The following is a 6,022-nucleotide window of genomic DNA, read 5'->3' on the forward strand; positions in this document are numbered from 1 at the left end:
AGGCTATGAGTGATCCCAAAAAGAGCGACAACACGCACACACACACATAGGCCTACACACACACACACACAATACTAGAGGAAAAACGGCACGGAGGTTGCGGTTTATAGATACAATAAAATGATTGGGCTCAGAGGGTTTTTAACACTGGTGGTCATGTAGCGACACATTTTAGCAACTTACTTTCTCTCTCTCTCTCTCTCTGTCTGTCTCTCTCTCTCTCTGTCTGTCTCACTCTTTCCTTCTTTCTTCGATCTTCCGCTTCACTCGCTACTGCTAGAATCAATGTAACTTTGCAACCGTGTAGGGTAGCCTACTGCCAACAACTGCCACACTCGCTGTGTATTTTACTTCTTTGATGTTGGTTACGTGACGATGTGCCGCGTGCTGCGCAATTGACGTTACGCGCTGTACATTTTCTAAAAGGAGCTACGTTTTTTTTTTTTTTTTTAAAGGATTTTTATTGCAGCGGCGGAGAAAATTCCGCCGCTGCGTGAACGTGGGGGAAACACTGCGTACGCAAACCCAGTCATTTAAGCCAGAGCGGTGGTAACATAAGCGACTTTGTAAGGTAGGCCTACTTTGCCCGGCGCGAAATTGTAGCAACAGGCCTCCTCCAGTTCAATGACAAGCCACAAAGCTACAGAGCCTGGAAACGCTCTTTTGAGAATGCAGTAAGGGGTCTTGATTTGATGGCAAGTGAGGAGATGGACTTGTTGCTAAAGTGGCTTGGTAAAGAATCTGCTGAGCATGTCGAACAAATAAGAGCCACACACATTAACCGTCCAGAAGCCGGATTAAAGATGATCTGGGAGAGACTTAACCAATGCTATGGTTCGGCAGAGGTCGTTGAAGATGCTCTGTTTAAACGAGTTGATAATTTTCCAAAGATCACTAACAGAGACTACGTGAACCTGAGAAAATTCAGTGACATACTGATGGAGCTCCAGAGCGCTAAGGAGGAAGGAGATCTCCCTGGCCTCTCTTTCCTAGACTCAGCAAGGGGCTTAAACCCAATAGTGCAAAAACTCCCCTTTTACCTGCAGGAAAAGTGGGTTTCAGTTGGTGCAAAGTACAAACATGACCATCAGGTCTCTTTCCCCCATTTAATGTTTTTGTAGACTTTGTTAGGAATGAAGCTAATATCAAAAACGACCCGAGCTTTAACTTTGTCACTCATCTTGACACAGTCCCCAGACCCGAAAAACCCTCCTGGAAATTCAACAAACAGAGAGAAGTGTCAGTACACAAAACAGAAGTATTTCCAAACTCCAGCTATGAGTCATATGGGAATTCAAAAAAGACAGATGACTGTAATAAACTGTGCCCTGTACATAACAAACCCCATGCTCTTCTAAAATGCAGAACCTTTAGAGAGAAGCCCATGGAAGAACGCCGAACAATCCTGAAAGAGAAGAACATTTGCTTTAGATGCTGTGCCTCTTCAACACATTTCGCCAAACAATGTAGGACCAAAGTGCAGTGCTTGGAGTGCGGCAATGACAACCACAACACAGCTCTTCACCCAGGCCCAGCCCCCTGGAGCAAAGAATCGGACCCCAAGCTAGAGCATGGCGGGGAGCAAGATGCTAGTCTGCCCAGTGAAATCACTTCAAAATGCACTCAAGTTTGTGTGAACCTTACTGAAAGGTCCTGTTCTAAAATCTGCCTCGTAAAGGTATATCCAGTAGGGCATCCAGATCGAGCCATCAGGCTGTATGCAATTCATGATGAGCAGAGTAACCGATCTCTTGTTCGCTCAGAGTTTTTTGAAAGCTTTAAAGACAGTGGCCCTAGTTCTCCCTACTCATTAAGAACATGTGCTGGCCTTAAAGAGACAACAGGTAGGAGAGCCACTGGTTATGTTGTAGAGTCCCTAGATGGCACTGTACGTGTCCCCTTGCCAAGCCTGATTGAATGTAATGACATCCCCAACAACAGGGAGGAGATACCAACGCCCTGTGCGGCACTCCATCACCCTCATTTAAAGAGTGTCACACACCTTATCCCAGAGCTTGACCCAAATGCCCAGGTGCTGATGCTGCTTGGAAGGGACATCGTCAAAGTGCACAAAGTCCATAGACAGATAAGTGGCCCTAACGATGCTCCCTTTGCACAAAAGTTAGACTTGGGGTGGGTTATAGTAGGAAATGTGTTTGGGTGGCATTCACAAATCAGTAGCAGTGAACACCTTTTACACAAGCACGACAGAGAGAGGTCGACCGACGTGCTTCCAGCGTTGCCTCAATCTGTTCAATGTGAAAGAGAAACCCTGCGGGGTCCAAATCCCCTGCCATAATGTACCACAACCCGGTGACAAATCCAGTTGTGAGCCAGACCACCTTGGATGTAGTGTGTTTGAACAAACTAAAAATGACAATCAAGTCTCCCCTTCTATTCAAGACAATGTCTTCATTAAAACAATGGAGGAAGGGATGAAAAAGGAAGCAAAAAACATTGTCATCAGATCTGTTCAAGAGGAAACATATGGGGAAGAGATCAAGTGCATTATTGAGCAGCGAAAGATTCCTACATCCAGTCCGATTAAAAATCTGGACCCCTTTGTAGACAGCCATGGTCTCCTTAGGGTTGGTGGCCGCATCAGGGAGGCAGACCTCAGCCAAGTGGAAAAGAACCCACTCATTGTTCCTGGCCAACATCACATTGCAACTCTTATTGTGAAGCATTGTCATGAACAGACCCTCCACCAAGGTCGACACTACACGGAAGGTGCCGTCCGCTCAGCAGGGTGGTGGATTGTGGGCGGCAAAAGGAGAGTGAGCAATGTCATTCATCACTGTGTAAAATGTAGAAGGTTGAGAGCCCCCTTCAGTGTTAAAAAAATGGCCAATCTCCCAGCTCAGCGTCTCTCGACTGACCCCCCATTCACAAATGTGGGCCTAGACGTGTTTGGCCCTTGGAACATTTTCACACAACGCACAAGAGGAGGTGTTGTCCAAAACAAAAGATGGGCTGTCATCTTTACATGTTTGAGCATGAGGGCAGTTCATATCGAAGTGATCGAATCACTCGACACATCAAGTTTCATTAATTCGCTCAGACGCTTCTTGGCCATCAGGGGTCCAGTGAAGAGCATCCACTCAGATCGTGGTACCAATTTTATTGGCGCATGTAAGGAACTTCAGATACCCTCAAACCTGAACCATGCTGCAGTCAGAACTTACCTGCTAGGAAAGGGATGTTCATGGACTTTCAACCCCCCTCATGCCTCCCATTTTGGTGGATCATGGGAAAGGATGGTGGGTCTAGCAAGGAGGATTCTGGACTCTATGTTCCTCGACCTCAAAAACACCAAACTCACTCACGAGGTCCTCGTCACCTTCATGGCAGAGGTGTCTGCAATCATAAACTCCAGACCCCTTGTTCCAGTGTCAACGGATCCGACCGATCCATTCATACTGTCTCCGGCGGTTCTTCTCACTCAGAAAGATTGCCCTCTCCCGGCCCCTGCTGGCAACTTTGTGACCTCTGACCTTTATAAGAATCATTGGCGGCAAGTTCAGCATCTTGCAAATCTTTTCTGGGACAAATGGAGACGTCAGTTTCTTCCAACACTTCAACCCCAACGCAAATGGCAGTCCAGCCAACCAAATGTGAACCAAGAGACCGTTGTTGTTTTAAAGGACATTCAGTCACCTCGAAATGAGTGGCCACTTGGTCTTGTGACAAAGGTGTTACCCAGCACGGACGGCAAAGTACGGACTGTGGAGATAAAGGTGGCTGGGTCTCATGGCCCTAAGACCTTCACTAGACCTATCTCTGAAGTAGTGGTTCTTGTTCCTCCAGAGCCATAAGAACTGAGGACAGTAATATCTTTGTTCCAAAAGATGGTGGCGTCAATAAACGCCAGGCGGGGAGTGTTCTGTTATAACATATTATAACATAAGGTTACATAAGGGTATGTACTAATCTAAGTTGTTTGTTTGGATTTTTTGCTGAAGTAAAAGCATTATAGGTGTAATGTCGCCACCTGCTCGCCGAATTTAATCCTGCAGTCTGTGTTTTGTTGTTTTGAATTAAACTTTATTCAGGAAGTAGACGCGATGTGCAGTAGCTCACGGTTATCGCCGCGTCAGTTCACATTTGTTTGAGATAGCATCGTCGGTATGTATTGTCCTTTATTCGATGCTTTATAAGTTTATGTACTTGTTATATACGTTAATTGATTATTGTCTGTCTACTTTCCTTTGTAGTTTTACACTTTGCTTCGTCAATAAACCTGTAAAAGAGCATGCAGAGTCGTGATTGGAGTGAAGAGTTTAGCTGCCTGTCAAAACATGCACAGCACGCATAGAGGACAGAACAGCTTAGTTTCCTTCACATTAAGCGCTTCCCGGAACTGGTACTTGGTTTTCCACACTTTAAGATATTTCACATTGTCTTTATCTTTCTCCTGCATATATTTTACATCTCCTGTATATCACCTTCCGTGTTCCGGCCGCAACACGAATGGCTGTTACCCATCTTATTTTATTTCTATCTAGCTCACCCTATTCTATTTTATTTTTAAATAGGTTGTATATATACTCACAAACAACTATAATAATAGTAATAATAACAATCAGAAAAACATACACAGTAGAAACTCACAAACAAATATAATATGAACGTGCTCAGCAAAAACTAATGTTTGTCTTACCTGAATGATAGCGCTTTTCCCTTTTTGTTAACTCAGGCGGCCTGGTGGATCAAAGTAGTTTACGTCGTTCCAAAGACGTGTTACTGGCCTCAAGACCCAGTACTTTGAGGTAGGGATCAAAGTAGGTCTCGTCGTTCCAAAGACGTACCTTATACTGTTCTCAGACCCAGTACTCCGAGGTGCTTGTTTGACCTCGGGTTTTTTACTGACTTAGCAAGACTCCCTCCTAATCAAAACTACCCGATAGGAGAATCCCTCCTTTCCCCTTTTTTTTTTTTTTTGAAACTGGTCGACTGTTGTCAACACAGTTCTCTGTGTCTTACTAAATGAGTAGAAAACCTTTTCACCCGATCTGGTAAAACTCTTCTCGGCAAGTTGAGAATCCTGGATTGCCTTGTTGCTTCTTGGGCCTGTAGCCCCCGGACTTTAAACCGTGCAATCCTAGACAGCTTCGCGGCGCTTTTTGGGTCTCCCACCCCCTCAACGCTTTTCGGACCTAAGCCCCCGGATTTTAAACCCCACGCTTTTTTTTTTGGACCGTAGCCCCCGGACTTTAAACCTGGCTGTCTATTACTGGCACCAGACGCAGTCTTTGAGATCCCAGATCTCGGTTGTTTTACCAAATGGTGAAAATCTTCTCATTCAGGAATTTTGTGTTTGCCCGATTTGTTTTAGATGCCTCAGATTCCTCCTTCGTTCGGACTCCGTCACTGCTCTCCTCTCCAGCCGGGCCCGCCTTGCAAGGTGCTCAGGTCCGGTAGTTGGAGAAAAGAAACAGATATTGGGCCCCACGTTGGGCGCCAAATTGTTAAAAGAATTTTTCCGTAAACTAATAAATTCAAGGAGGAGATCGGAGACATATCTAAAGTCGACGTCTGACTTTAATCTTGTACAAGAGGAGCAGTTACAGTGCAACAACGTGTGAGGATGCTACAGAGGAAGTGCTCAAATCACTGTTGTGACTTGAGTCTTTTAAAGGCACAGGAGATAATGCGTCATTGACAGTTAATCTTCATGCAGAACTAGACATCATGACTACCAGGCCTCTGATAACATTTAGGTCAGCAATGGAGAGACTAAAGTAATAAACAGTTCAACACATAAAGCTGTAACCTGAACAAAGAAAACTTTAAGACATGAGGTTATACAAAATTCTTATAACACCGTTGAGCGCGCTCGCCTTAATAGCCTTATTCAGCGGATTAACCTGGAGCCCCAGTCTCTGAGCTAACCCACAGTCAATCAGACTCTCGTCCGCCCTCGAGTCTACCAATACCTCCACATCAAAGTCTTTACCAAGGTGTGTGATTCTGACAGTAGTTAGTTTTCGTGGAGTGGGGGTGACGGCTGTGAAACAACTCA

This window comes from Eutrigla gurnardus (genome assembly GCF_963514095.1).
Source record: "Eutrigla gurnardus genome assembly, chromosome: 15".
NCBI lineage: Eukaryota > Metazoa > Chordata > Actinopteri > Perciformes > Triglidae > Eutrigla > Eutrigla gurnardus.